At 41.6% G+C, this 15,787-nt stretch overlaps 1 protein-coding gene across 2 annotated transcripts in view; it reads left to right on the top strand.

The window, feature by feature from the left end:
* The first annotated feature begins 211 nt into the window (after positions 1 to 211).
* Positions 212 to 15,787, top strand: part of SHOC1 (shortage in chiasmata 1) — a 107,777-nt gene continuing 92,201 nt past the window's right edge. The window contains exon 1 of one of the 2 annotated variants that reach the window (XM_061632188.1): positions 212 to 265. The gene's annotated coding sequence lies outside the window, so the exon portion shown is untranslated. Of the gene's footprint in view, positions 266 to 3,696; positions 3,784 to 15,787 lie in introns of those variants that run through there. The other variant, XM_061632178.1, reaches the window with a different exon arrangement.

Genomic DNA, 15,787 nt, shown 5'->3' with positions numbered 1-15,787 from the left:
GATTATGATAATCTTAACATTTAGGAATCATCAGGAATCTACAGCAGGGAGATCACACCTATTATCTGGGAACTTATGAGGAAATGGGTCAGTTCACATCTTCCTAGTCACATTGGAGTCAGTTTAGTGAGGGAAAAGGTATAAAACATGAGGGGTGGGGAGGGGTCAGGAGTATCGCTTCTGGAGAGCTCCAACAGCTGTTTTTCTTATCAACGCACTCTAGCATCTTCGGGACAATTGCAGAGCTTCAGAGCTAAGGATTTGGGTGAGAACTTTCAAATCTAGCGCTGGTTACAAAGGGCGGGTCTTTGGCTCACTGGGCTAGATACGAAAGTCTCTCTCTCAGCCTTAGTCTTGCAGCAACTCTCCAGGAAAGGTATAAGCAACTTCTGGGCCTTTTCTTTCCCTTTTCTTTCTGTGTGGGTGAGCTTAATGTGAAAGTGTTCATAGGATTAGTCTCCTTGCTTTAGTCTATCCAGTGTTGCTGAATGAATTAATAATAGTTAGAAAGCTGCTCATTGTTAAAATTGTAATTGTACATAGCGATATTTTTCCTTGTTTCTTCTCTTAATAAAACCACTCTTTATTTTACTTTCTGTGTATGTGTCATTGGGTTAAAGGTAAAATTATACATGCTCTGAGGGTGATGTGCTGGTAACTCCAGCCAAAGATCCTGCTACTCAATAGGGGAACTTGCATTTCTAGTGAGCTCTGCTCATGAGGAAGTTCAAGGTCCATTCGTAACAGTGCCAGTCCAGGCTCATTGTTTGTCTCACTCCAAACAAACCATGAGCTGTGTAGTCACGGTTTGTTCTTGGCTTACAGTCTGTACTTTATTTGGGAGAGACAAACCACAAGCCCAGGTTTGCATGTAAAATGATAAGCCAAACCATGGCTTAGCTATAGGTAGCATGATAGAAGCAGGACCACACACTTGTGTGTTCACACTCATCCATGGTTTTGCTTAGGGTTACATGCAAACAAGGCTAGTGCTATGCTGTAATCTCAGCTTAATATTAAAATAACAGTGACTTATTTCAGGTGTTTGTTGTTAGGTAAAATACAGAAATAATATTACCTTCAGTCTTACAGAGCTAGTTAACGATAAATCTAAATAATTACTCCAAATCTTCCAACTACAGCTAATACATGGCCTGATTACTTTTTGTTGTAGCGAATTGAAGGGATATATATATCTGCAACACCCCAAATTTGTGGGTTAGATGGTAGAGTGGGCATGGGCTAAATTAATTCCTATTAATGGCTAAGGGCAGAAAAATGTTTTCTTAGTGTTTGTCCAGTCTTTGTATTTCTTTGAATCCTGCTACTACTGCAGAGCATATGACACAGGTCAAGGATTTGTGGTGATAAAATGTAGGGTTTGTAGACATTCGTTTACATAAGTCAAGGCTTTGGAGTAAAACAAAAACAACACTGCATCAGAAAACTTGGTAAGTAAGTTCAGAGACATGGAGAACTTGAGCATGCTTTGAGACAGAGAACTCATCACAACCCCAGAGCCTATTGGCTGAATTAAGGCCTGGAACATCTTGCCAAGGCAAAGTTGCCTATGCCTGTTAATCTTTCAGAAAAGCTAGAATGACAAGACTTGGCACAAATGACCCCAACTTTTGAACACTCGTGTTCTTTAATGACTTTTCTCCAGACTTTGTATCAAGGGGAGAGGATGGTGGAGTCCTTCAGCTTCACTTACTATAAATCTGGGGAAAGATCCTAGATTATCCAAAGACAGGAAGCAGAATGTCATCAATGAGCATGATTCCACATGTCCTGGTTTTGTAATTTTAAAATTACAGTTTGTAATGTCAGATTATCCTGGCAGCATCTTTTTTAAAAAATTGCTAATTATTTTTGTATATTTACAAATCTGAGTGGCAAGCACATTCTTTGGGAAACCTTTCTGCTTTCTCACATCGAAAGAGAATTGCCTATTCTCAGATAATGTCTCCTCTGATGTATATGCGTTATCAGCTAAAAAAAACTACCTTCACAGCTATTGTTTTATTCATATGTGAACTTATGTAGATTTAATACACTCTATGCCTACTCAGAAATAAGTCCTACTGAGTTCAGTGGGGCTTCCTGCCAGGTAAACATATATAGGATTACAACCCAAATAAGATTAGTGTGGTCTGAATCTTTTGATGGTATCCAACTAAAGTCTACTCAGAGTAGACCCGCTGAAATAATGGGCCTAAGTTAGCCATGCTCATTAATTTAAATAGGTCTACTCTGAGTAGGACTAGCACTGAATACCATCCTGTGTTCCAATAGCATTGTAAATTACCTTCAGAAGACCAGCTCTGGTTCAACAGAGTTTTATTACAGAGCCTTAATTTGACAGATATTAACCAATAAAAATACTGTCTTGTTAAGAATGCAGTAGCCTGTTGTACTGGAAGAGCCCTACCCTATGATGAGTACATGCAACAGCTCCCTTGGTATATAAAAAGTTCAGCCATTAATGTATTGCTAAATACATAATGACACATGTATTACAGAAGTTGCTGCAGTTCTCAGTTACAGAACTCTAGGGAAGGCTGCCAAGATGTTGTCGTTTTGGATGGGGCTCTGTACATAATCAGGTTCACGCAAACTAAAAGGGATTTATAACCAGATATTAATCTGGCCAGATGGTTGCACTTAGATCTTTCTGGTGCTGCCTGCTACATTATCTGTCTCAGTAGTGGCTTAAGACTTGGCTACTTCCCCACTGCAATCCCACAATGGATGCATGTAAATGGTGCAACCACATAGGTAGGGCCAATCATACAAGTTTTACCCATGTTGCCACCCTTCCTCCCTCCCAGCAAGGTGGTGATCATCTGGGGAAAAAACCCATAGTATTTGCCCCAGGCAAAAAGCAGCCCTCAGGTACACAGGATTGCACCATGGAGAAGTGGCGGCCACATGGCTGCAGCTTCTTTTTGAGCCAGTCAGCACAGATTTCAGACTCCAAGTGACACACACAAGGCAGCTGCATGAATACTGAAGACACACACCAAACTCTGCAGATTAGATTTTTTCCCTCCCACGCCATCCATTACAAATCACATGCAAGAGAAATCCCAACCAGAATGTGTAGGTTGCACTGAACCTAGCCCAAAGGTAAATTGACAATACATCCGTGCTACCTCCTTCACATAGTTCTCACACCCTACAAGGATGCAACTTTCCTGACAACTCAGGAGGAAATATAAATTGAACCCCACCCATGGGCTATGGGAATGTAAATGTAAACAAGTGAAGGTTCTCTGAGGAGTCAATATTTAAGGAATGTCAGGTTGAGCCAGAGCTAATGTATGGGAAGACTTTAGTTGACTTTAACTGCTTCCCAAGATACGACCTGTATTTCAGATGGTTAGTACTCCTCCTTTGACCCTAGTGAAGTGAATGGATGCTACATAGCAACTGCAGTGTTTAGTGAACTTTATCCATTGTAAAGTTCCTTGGAATTTCCCACAACACCCCAGAGAGATGCTAGGTCCATCATCCTGGTCTACAGCCAGGAGCCTGGTGGTGATTGGGAGGGGTGGCAGATTGTGACACACACACACCCATCCACTGCCCACAGGGCTGGCCACTTGTTCCCTCCCATGGCTATGCCTCCCCCCTCCCTGGTGATAAAGCAGTGGTGGTGCAGGCACTCTGCCATCTGGTTGTTACTGCAGGACTGCAGAGAAATATATTCCTCAGAGTAAGAAATGGAGTGCCAGCACTGCTGCTACGTTGTTAGCAGATGGCTGACAGGCAGATAGGCAGGTGAGTGATGGTGGTGATGAGGAAGCACCAAGTGAGAGGGAGATGGAAGAGGAGACAGAGAGCAGGCACTGGTGAACAGGGAGAAGGGCAGCAGCAGCACAGTCATTCCACCTCAGGTGGCAGAATACCCTGTACCAGCCCTGCCATTGGCAGAAAATAGGGTACAACAGCTAATTTCTATGATCTCCATACTGGGGAACTTTGGAGCCAGATTTTGGAATGTTGCATTAGTTTTGATTTAGTTATTGTTAGGGCTTGCTGGCTGAGATGTCTTATGAGGTAGAGAAGCTATATTTGACAAAGTGGTGTTATGCTATCCGATTCTGTTTATTTAAAACAGCTTGCTGGCATCTCTGAAGCTGCAGACCTGAACTTACAAGATCTAAACAGGGTGGTTCATGACAGATGCTATTGGAGGTCACTGATTCATAGGGTCATCATAAGTCATAATCGACTTGAAAGCACATAACAACAACATAGACAGAAGAGGCATAAACCTTTTCTGCTTCCAGGAAAGCACTCTGCCCTCTTAAATCTGCTGAAAAATGTTTCTGATTGTGGTTATTAACTGGCAGCCAGGCTGTAGACAGTGTGGTTCCAAGACAGCAGCAGCCAACAGCAGTGAAGGATGGGAAGCCACATCTGTTGATTACCAGCTCTTTGGAAGGTTTCAGTCTTTCAGTCACCTTCTCCCTGAATCTTAACAGAGCAGAGTTGGAGCCAACTGGTTTGCATCCAGATTTCTATTTCTGCTAGATGGCAAGAAACAGCTTTTTTCAAGGTCAAAAGGGAAATAACGTCTATTGTTGTTATAAGCATACTGATGACATGGACTGTAAGGGTCACATAAAGTTTAATTAGAGGCTTGCATGGATCCTCAATTGGAACAATTGGTGGTGATGGTGATGCAAAGCCTCTCTCCCTGTACAGCTGAGATTTCCAGATTCTTGTGGCACCTTAAAGTAGGGATAGGGAACCACATGCCCATAGGCCAAATGCCTCCCCTGCAGACCTCTCTCTCTCTCTCTCTCTTTCTGGCCCCCAGGACTCTCCCTGCCTCCCTTACTGGCCCTGCTTTGCACCCCCCTTAGGTGTTTTTACCTGGTTGGAACGTGTTCAGGTTTCTTGTTTGCCTGGATGGAGGACAGATTGGGTGGGTGCAGAAACTAGCCTACTGTACAAAGGTAGCATTCACATTCATTGCCCTGCCCACTTTTGCCTCTGGCCCTGGTTGCCTACCCCTGGTGTGCACCCCGCAGAAGGTTGCGGAGAAGATATATTCCCATTTGTTGCAACTGATGTTTTGCCTGAATCAGTGTAGCTGGAGTATTGTTGCGATGTTAACTAAATCTGATTGCAAAAGGACACATGTTCCCAATGTCAGCTTCAAAGTGTTATTTTAGATAGAAATGTCATAAATCTACCATCTATCTGTGGCTATTGCTCTGTCTCCAAGGGCCAGTAGCTACAACTATGCAGAGCTTGGAAAAGTTACTTTTTTGAACTACAACTCCCATCAGCCCAATCCAGTGGCCATGCTGGCTGGGGCTGATGGGAGTTGTAGTTCAAAAAAAGTAACTTTTCCAAGCTCTGCAACTATGGGGCGAACAAGGATGGAGTGCCAATTCTTCCTGTCTAGCTCTCAGGCTGCTCCCTGCCTCAAAATCACTCCATCTGCTGTAGGAGGAGCATATGTCCAAAGATAAGACCTAAGAATGCCTCTGTCCACCTTAAAAAAAAGTGGCTGAAAAGGAAAGAACAGAAATGGTCGACATCTAGGATGGCCTGGCAAATGAAAATCATGTGCTCTCTTAGAAGGTATGGTGAGCTTATGAATTTGAACTTAAGCTTCAGATTCCACTGCAGCTCTGCAACTGTGCATATTTAAGACCTTCTGAAGACCTTCCTCTTTTAACAAAGCATTTTAAGTAGAGCTCTTGTCCCAGTCTATGTCTGTGCTGGAATTGCTTTTCTAAATGTTTTTAAAGTTTTTTAAAAAGATGTTTTAGTATCTTTTAAACTCTGTTTTTGTGATATTTATAGTGTTGTCAGTGTTTTTGTTTGCCACTCTGGGTTCCTACCAGGAGGAAGGGTGGGATATAAATATTATTGTTATCATCATCAAATGTCCTTTATGATATGCAAAGAAAAAGAGATGGGCTGTGGTGAGCAACTGACCAATTTATGGCAAATCATCTAGCACCTTTATTTGTAGGGATTTGTGTGAAGAATGCTGCCCTAGGTAGATCTTTGTCTGATCCAGTAAGGTTTTACTTATATTTTTACACAAGAGTGCATTTGCAGGATCATTTGACTCACATTCACTGTGCCTTAACTAGGGATGGAAAGATCTGTCAATTTTGGTTCTCTCCGTTTCTCATTTTTCCAATTTTTCTCCATATTTCTGCAGCAATTAGCAATTGTTTAAAAAAACAACTCATGAAAATTCTTCATCATTTTAGTGCAAACACTTTTTGTAGGCGTTTTTGACTAATGTACACATTTGTGCAAGCAATTCTTCCTAATGTAATTCATTTTTGTATGTTATTTTCAATAATACATTCATTTTATGCAGACAATGTCCTCATATATTTGCATTTTAGCAAACATTGCTTGGTTGGCGGATTACCTTGCAAAATTCAGATAAGTGCGAATTTAAAAGGACCGCTCTGTTTCAGTTCTCATATTGTTTTGGAAAGTGCAAATTTGATAAATTCAGCTTTAAATAAGACCTGACAGAATTTCTCCTCCATCCCTAGCTTTGACTATTATGGGATCCCAAGTGTGTACTCTTGGTTCATAAATTTAAAACATGTTGGTAGATGCTGACATTTCTAGTATTTTTTAAAGTTACATGAAACAACAGGATACTGGAAAGTAGAAGAAAAGACTGAAGGATGACTCACATTGGAAGAATGCATAAAAGTCAGGGATGACTGACACTGGGGTGTATGGTGCTTGAGGTGTTTTTTGCTTTCAAACTGCAAGGCAGAGTCAAACTGATCTGCACAGCATCTGTAGGTATAGAAGAACACTTGCAAAAGAAATTGCATTGTGCGTTTGAAAAAGTACAGTGTGAATGAATGCAATGGCCTATGTCTGGATTCAGAATTCCTGTGCAGCCATAATACTCACTTGGTAGCCTCAGTTAGGAGCTCCCTCTCAGCCTAATCTACTTCACAGAATAAGAGGTCCTTGGATTAATTACCTCATTTGTACAAATATAATACATGTGTGGAAATAATTTCAGGAGGTTGTATATGTTGTATATCTAAAAATATCAAAGGTAATCCCAAACACTGGCACCAAGAAATCAGAAATCAGTAAGCTATGTACCATAGGTATATTGTGCTTTTGGTTTAGAAGGGGGTAATATTACAGAGGTTTATAAACTTATGCAAAGTATGGAAAAAATGGGAAACATTTTTTCTCCCATAATACTAAAACTCAGGGTCATCCAATAAAGTGGAATGGTGGGCAAAAAAAGGAAGTACTTCTTCACGCAAAACATAGTTAGCCCCTGGAATTCACTACCACAAGATGTAGCGATGGGCCAACAACTTGGATGACTTTAAAAGGAGATTAGATAAATTCACAGATGATAATGGCTACTAGTCCCTTGTGATGACAGACTGCCTCGGAATACCAATTGCTGTGCAACAACAGAAGAGCCTATTGCCTTTGTGACCCATAGCCATCTGAATGGCCAACATGGGAAACAGGATGCTGGACTAGGTAGGCCTTTAGTCTGATGGTCCAGTAGGACTCTTCATACTTCTCATGTATATTCTGAGCTCCTACTCATTGTGTATTGAGGCTCTGCCCTCTGTAGACCACTGAAGCTCTGCAATCAGTCTATCTACTGGAAACTCCATTCAGCACATTCAGAACTCTGAGATTTCACCAGGCATTGGCTACACCATATTAATAGCCCTAAAAGTAACTCACTTTAAAATGAAAGCTGAGATTCTTAGGATATTGAGTGCTATTGAATACTCAGTTTGGTTGTTGCACAATGAACTTGTGAACAGGAAAAATTAATAACTAGATCTCTGTGGTTTTGTCAAATCATATAGTAATTATTCTAAATCTGTCTGTTCAGATGTGAAATAATTTGAGCCTCTAGCGGAGGACACCTCCTCTAGGATGCACACCTTAATGTGGTTAGGGGGTTTGAGAGTGTTGAAGAAGCTGAGAGCAATGCTGTCAGGAGTCTAGACCAAGAGGCTAGACTCCTAGCAGGATCACCCAAGGCGGAATGGTCAAAGCTGAGACACCAGACTAAGATGCATCCAAACTCAGAGAAAGGCAATGGTAAACCACCTCTGAATACCTCTTACCATGAAAACCCTATGAACAGAGTATCCAAAATGCAACACCAGATAGTGCTGGAAGATGAGACCCCTCAGGTCAGATGGCACTCAGCAAGTTAATGGAGAAGAGCAATGGACAAGTACGAGTAGTACTGTGACTAATGACGCAGCTGGGTCAAAGCCAAAAGGAAGCTTGGAGGCTGATGTGCACAGATGCAAAAGTAGAGTCCGGAGTTGTACGATGTACACAATAGGAACATGGAATGTGAGAAGCATGAACACAATAGGAACATGGAATGTGAGAAGCATGAACCAGGTAAAGTTAGAAATTGTCAAGCAAGAAATGGAACACATCAGCATTATGATACTTGATGTGAGTGAATTAAAATGGACGGGAATGGGACATTTTCAATCAGGTAACTACAAAATATTTTATGCAGGAAATGAGAAATTAAGAAGAAATGGAGTTGCTTTAATAGTGAGAAGTGATGTAGCAAAAGCAATTAGGAGCTATAACGCAAGGTCTGAGTGAGTGATATCAATGAGATTAAACGGGAAACCTATTAACATAACCATCATCCAAGTCTATGTTGCAATGGCAAATGCAGAAGAAGAGGAATTGGAGAGATTTTACGCAGAAGTACAGGAAGAAATTGATCACACACCAAAACAAGATGTTCTGATAATCATGGGGGACTGAAATGCAAAAGTAGGGAACAGAGAACTAGAAATTGTGGGGAAATGGGACGTAGGAGTGAGGGAGAACCCCCCATAGCACCCTGGCCCCCAAATAATTTGGGGCCTAGATGAAGGAAAATTGGATTTCTTTCCCCTCATTCACACACAACAGGCATTAAAAGCAGAGCCTGTGTGTAGGGAAAAGCAGAGAGGTCGAGCTCATCTCTCTGAAAATTCCTGAGCATCTCTCCATACCAAGAGTGACTAAAGCGTGACGGCAAATCATTAATTTGGTCTTCTGATCTCTTCTATTATGGAGCAAATGGATTCAGCTAAAGGAAATTTTTATAATTTCTGCATCCCTCTGTGTTTGCTGGAAAGTGGCTAGGCTCAGAGTGTCATGGCCCTGTCAGAAGACTCATCAGACGAGGATGACTCGGGAGTAACAGCAGCAGACCCAGAAGCAGCAGACCCAGAAGGAGAAATGGAGGAAACTCCTGAGAACCCAGCTCCTTCTCCCCCTCAGCTGCAGAGCACCCCAGACACAGCTGAAGCCCTTCAGCCAGACGCAGACAGTGAACAGGATACTCCCCCCTCACCTGCAGAACATAGACAGCAGAAGGTCAGGCAGAAGAGGGGCAGGCCTGTCCACTTAAGGCCAAAACGCTGATGGCTCACACCTGCTGACAAACCTGCTCCTTAAAAGTCAAACCTTGGCTTCAGCTTGTTGCTGACTTGTCAGGTGTGGCTTCGTGTGTTTCCAGATTCCCTGAATCTCATCTTGGACTGACCCCTTGGCAATTGAACCCGGACCTCTACTGACCTCGCTTCTGGACTTCTGGCTTGGCACATAAGCTTGGAAAGGGCCTTGCCCTTATCATGCTTCATCCTCGTTAGCCTGGCAGAGTTACAGCCAAGCTGCCAGCTAAGGACTTTCCCGCCCTGGTAAATACCCAGGAATTTCCAGCCCCCACCTGCACTGCTGTCTCAGTGCAGAGCTGACACAGATTTACCTTTTTCCCTTTCCCTTCCCCCCCCCAGTCATTCTTAATATTATAATATGTGGCCTTCAGCTATAGTATGGTAATGTAAAATTAATCTTTCTCTATAGCAGTGTAGTAATAAGCAGAATGTTCATATAGACTTTTCCAGTCACTGTAAGATAAACCAAAATTGGCCTTGCATCATGGTATTGTCTAAAGGAACATGCCATTATGTCCTAGAGATGCCGTTATGTCCTATGGATGTTCCTGCCCAGCTTGGCTGATCAGAAAACCATGATGGGAATGGAATGCATAGTACAAAATCATCAGTAATTATGACAGTAGGATGGTGAGATCTGAAAAAGGGAACTGATTGACATTAATCTGAGAAAGATAACCACACTGTGAGATGGGATGTGTCTACTTGGTTATGAATATACATGTATTCATTTTAATAAAGCTATCTGGTTGGTTGGAAATATTTCAAGAGGAAAGAAACTGTTATGTTACAAGGGGAAGAAACTTGGGGGATTGGTTAAATGATTGTCACATGCTGTAATTGTACTCTATAAAAGAGCTTGCACACAGTGCCTCAGTACAGTCCCTCTTAGATTTCTGGGGTGCTCTCCTTGCATATGCTTGTATACTGAATAAAGGTCTACCTTTTTGCTTTAAGCCTGTGTCAGATATTATTATTTAAAGGACCCCTAGCAAAAGATCCCAAGGAGAAGAAGAATTCTCCAACAGGAGATAGAAATGAAGCAGGAGAGATACTTGTTGAATTCTGTGAAGCCAATCATTTGTTTCTTGCAAACACATTTTTTGAGCAACCGAAAAGATGACTGTACACATGGACATCACCAAATGGTCAATATAGAAATCAAATTGATTATATAATTGGTAGCAGAAGATGGAGAAGTTGCATACTTGCTGTGAAAACAAGACCAGGAGCAGACTGAGGTACAGATCATGAACTGGTAATATAGAAAATCAGAGTAAAACTAAAGAAGAACAACAAAGCAACCATAATGCCAAAATACAATTTAAATAACATCCCAGAGAAATATCAAATAAGGAACAGATATGAGACGTTAAACTTACTTGATAGAGAACCAGAAGAACTATGGATTGAAATCAGAGACATTATCAGGGAATGCTGAACCTCCGCTTCCCCATGAGGGCCAGGGAGGGGGGAGGGGGGAGGCACGAGTTCCAGGTTTCCCAGCTGTCAGAGGGCATGGAAGACCAAGGAATTGTTGAGTCTGAGCAAGACCTTGGGAGGGGAGGGGAGTTTGGCTCCGGGCCAGTTCCCACGGATGGCGCGGCCTCAGAAGCAGAGAGCGCGCTGCCCCCCGCAGGTTGGAGGAGCCATTGGAGGATGTTCCAGAGGGGGCGGTGACTCCCCCTTTGCCAAGTGGTTCCCGGGTTGCCTCAAGCACGTCACCACTCCCTGACCTCGAGCCAGTTGCTAAGGAGACAGTTCTTTCGGACGAGCCATTGGAGGCACACACCCCGTCACCTCGCTCTCCACACCGCAAGAAGCGGACAGGACAGAGGCAGGACTTGCAGAGGAGCCAGAGATTACAATCTAAAACTTTCCCTGTTTAAGACGCGCTCAGGGTTAAGTTGCTGAGTCAACTTTCTTCACGCGTTGCAGAGCATGTCTAGAGTGCAGTTAGGGCCTTCTAGTGAGCTAGAGATTTCTATGAAGTGTACTGCTTTTGATGTATCCATTATTTTAACAAAACAAGATTTTATTGCGCCTGCGTCTCAGCCTCGTGAATCCCGCTCTGAACTGCACAGGGAAGAACGCAAAAAGATAATACTTCGTGTTAAAAAGAGAGAAAGACCTCAATGGATGACTGACAAAACTCTTAAAATGGTGAAAGAAAGAAGGAAAGCAAAAGCAAAAGAAAACAGGAACACGGCCAGAACCCTAAATGCAATAATACAGCTACTAGTACATAAGGACAAATAGAATTATTACAATAGTTATTGTATAATAATAGAAGAGGACAACAAATAGGTAGAACAAGAGTCCTATTCCAAAAGATTAGAGAAATGAAAGGGAAATTTAAACCAAGAGGAGGGATGTTGAATAATCAACAGGGGAACACACCGACTGACCGAGATGAATTAAAAGGAAGATGGAAGCAATACACTGAAGAACTCTATAACAGAGATGCAAGGATGACAGATTCATTCACGGAGGAACCGTATGATGAAGAACCAGACATTTTAGAATGTGAGGTGAAAGCTGCTCTTAAAATATTTGGAAGAAACAAATCACCAGGAACAGATGGCATACCAACAGAGTTGCTACAAGTTACTGAGACTGAATCTGTCCAAATTTTGACAAAAATTTGTCAAGAAATATGGAAAACTAAACAATGGCCCACAGACTGGAAGCATTCAATATATATTCCAATTCTAAAGAAAGGGGATCCCAGGGAATGCAGTAATTATCCAACTATTGCCTTAATATCCCATCCAAGTAAAGTAATGCTCAAGATTCTACAACAAAGGCTCTTACCATATATGGAGGGAGAAATGCCAGATGTCCAAGCTGGGTTTAGAAAAGGAAGAGGTACCAGAGATCCTATTGCAAACATATGCTGGATAATGCAACAGACCAAGGAATTTCAGAAGAAAATCACCCTGTGCATTATAGATTACAGAAAAGCCTTTGATTGTGTAGAAAAATTATGGAATGCTTTAAAAGAAATGGGGGTGCTACAGCATCTGATTGTCCTGATGCGCAAAATACAGGGGTGTATTTTATCACCCTATTTGTTTAATCTGTATGCAGAACACATCATACAGAAAGTGGGATTGGACCAAGATGAAGGAGGTATGAAACTTGGGGGGAGAAATATCAATAATTTAAGATATACTACTAGCAGAAACCAGTAATGATTTGAAACAAATGCTGTTGAAAGTTAAAGAGGAAAGCACAAAAACTTGGCACAGTCATTAACCAAAATGGAGACAATAGTCAAGAAAATAGAAGAAGGCTAGGACTGGGGAGGGCAGCTATGAGAGAACTAGAAAAGGTTCTCAAATGCAAAGATGTATCACTGAACACCAAAGTCAGGATCATTCAGACCACGCTATTCCTGACCTCTGTGTATGGATGTGAAAATTGGACTGTGAAAAAAGCGGAGAAGAGAAAAATCAACTCATTTGAAATATGGTGTTGGAGGAGAGCTTTGCGCATACCATGGACCACGAAAAGACAAATAATTGGATGTTAGAACAAATTATACCCAAGCTATCATTAGAGGCTAAAATGATGAAACTGAGGTTATCATACTTTGGACACATAATGAGAAGACATGACTCACTAGAAAAGACAATAATGCTGGGGAAAACAGAAGGGAGTAGAAAAAGAGGAAGACCAAACAAGAGATGGATTGATTCTATAAAGGAAGCCACAGACCTGAACTGACAAGATCTGAACAGGATGCAGAGCTTGGAAAAGTTACTTTTTTGAACTACAACTCCCATCAGCCCCAGCCAGCGCATGCTGGCTGGGGCTGATGGGAGTTGTAGTTCAAAAAGTAACTTTTCCAAGCTCTGGGATGGTGGTATATAACAGATGCTCTTGGAGGTCACTGATTCATAGGGTCGCCATAAGTTGTAATCGACGTGAAGACACATAACAACAACATTGCTAGTGAGCAGTACACTAAAGAGTTTAAAGAGAACATTTATGAACCTTCCATTAAATGTATGGATATTTTGCCCCTTAATTATGGCAAAACAAATGGAAGGATTCAGGAGGAAGCAGTGATATGGTTTTGCAGGCACTTACGAACCTGTCCCATAGGGATATCATAGTCAACTCTAATGGGTAAAGAACAATATTCTTATTCACAAATCTAATTGAAATTCACATTGGCTGACATTAAACACTTTTAAAAGAATGCTACAGAAGAAACAAATCACCAGGAACAGATGGTATATCAATCAAGTTGCTACAAGTTGCTGAGACTGAATCTGTCCAAAGTTTGACAAAAATTTGTCAACAAATATGGAAAACTAAACAATGGCCCACAGTAATGATTTTAAACTAATGCTGATGAAAGTTAAAGAGGAAAGCACAAAAGCAGGACTACAGCTGAATGTTAAGACGACTAAAGTAATGACAACAGAAGATTTATGTAACTTTAAAGTTGACAACGAAAACATTGAACTTGTCAAGGATTATCAATACCTTGGCACAGTCATTAACCAAAATGGAGGCAATAGTCAAGAAATCAGAAGAAGGCTAGGACTGGGGAGGGCAGCTATGTGAGAACTACAAAAGGTCCTCAAATGCAAAGATGAATCACTGAACACTAACGTCAGGAACATTCAGACCATGGTATTCCTGATCTCTATGTATGGATGTGAAAGTTGGACAGTGAAAAAAATGGATAAGAGAAAAATCAGCTCATTTGAAATGTGGTGTTGGAAGAGAGTTTTGTGCATATCATGGACCGCAAAAAAGACAAATAATTGGGTGTTAGAACAAATTAAACCAGAACTATCACTAGAAGCTAAAATGATGAAACTGAGGTTATCATACTTTGGACATATAATGGGAAGACATGATTTACTAGAAAATACAATAATGCTGAGAAAAACAGAAGGGAGAAGAGGAAGACCAAACAAAAGATGGATTGATTCTATAAATGAAGCCACAGACCTGAACTTACAAGATCTGAATAGAGTAGTTCATGACAGATGCTCTTGGAGATTGCTGATTCATAGGGTCGCCATAAGTCGTAATTGGCTTGAAGGCACATAACAACAACAATGGAGGACATGTACATTAACATGCACATCAATGTTTTAAAATTGTAAACTGCTCTGATATTTTATGATATGGCAATATAGAAATACTTTTATAAATAAATAAAATAAGGTGAAAGAATGTGAATTCCTTTTTGGTGCCAGGCAGACTTTTCTGTTCTCCCAGGCCTTTAATGTCATTTTAATATTTGTAACATCTTTAATATCTTCCTAGTGGGAGGATGGTGAGATTTAAATTTAATAGAGATGTCATTTTGATATTATATTAATATTTAATCTCTACTTTTATGGTACTTGGGATGCAATTGCCCTCTGTGGTTATTTTACAGAGCAATCCAAATCCCTGATTCTCCCCGTTTGAAAGGGCTTTGATGGGGTGGAGGTATTCCTCTGCCTTGCCCGGCTTCAGCCAAAGGAGTGGCCAAATGCTCCCACCCAAACAGTGGTTGAGCAGAAGCAACTACTGGCAATAGCCAGGAGAAACCTTGGAAATTGGGTATTTGGGGAACAGAGAGGGAGCAGGTTGGGGCCAGCATGGAATCTACTGGATCCTAAGCTGGGGATGGTGTGAAGCTGGGGAAAGGAGGGATTGCAACGCATAGTCACCACTACGTCAGGGCTCTGCATGGCCAGATTGAGCTGCATACTATTGGAACCAATCCCTCTCCCCCCAGTCAACGCTGGAAAGGAATAGACACCCCTGACCAGAAAGTGGCGAGGGTGCTTCCAGAGCACAGCAACTGTTGAAGTGATCTCGTTTCTTTTATAGCCTCAGCTCTCTTATCATACAAAATATGTTTTCTAATTAATCCCACCCTACAGGCCATTTGGATAGTGTCAATGAAACATGTTTTAGTAGAATTGAGGCCAAACTAGAATGAGACAGTGGAAAATTTATTTTCAAATCCCTTATCGGAGGGTTTTTTTTAAAAAAGCTGCTGGAAAGGGTGGTCAGGGGAATGACACTAATACTCTCTAACCCAGCCTTTCCCAACCAGTGTGCCTCCAGATGTTGTTGGACCACAACTCCCATCAGCCTCAGCCAGCATTGCCAATGGTCAGGAAAGATGGGAATTGTGGTCCAACAACATCTGGAGGCACACTGGTTGGGAAAGGCTGCTCTAACACATTGTTTTCCCTATCTAAATCGCTCCCCTGAAGCTGCTGTTGGCTCCGTGAAGAAGAGGGATGCAGGTATCCGTATAATGCCTCTAGTTTTTTCCCTGCATGGTT

The sequence above is a fragment of the Rhineura floridana genome, chromosome 1, assembly GCF_030035675.1.
Source record: "Rhineura floridana isolate rRhiFlo1 chromosome 1, rRhiFlo1.hap2, whole genome shotgun sequence".
Classification (NCBI taxonomy): Eukaryota; Metazoa; Chordata; class Lepidosauria; order Squamata; family Rhineuridae; genus Rhineura; species Rhineura floridana.
This window is presented reverse-complemented; position numbering and strand designations above follow the sequence as displayed.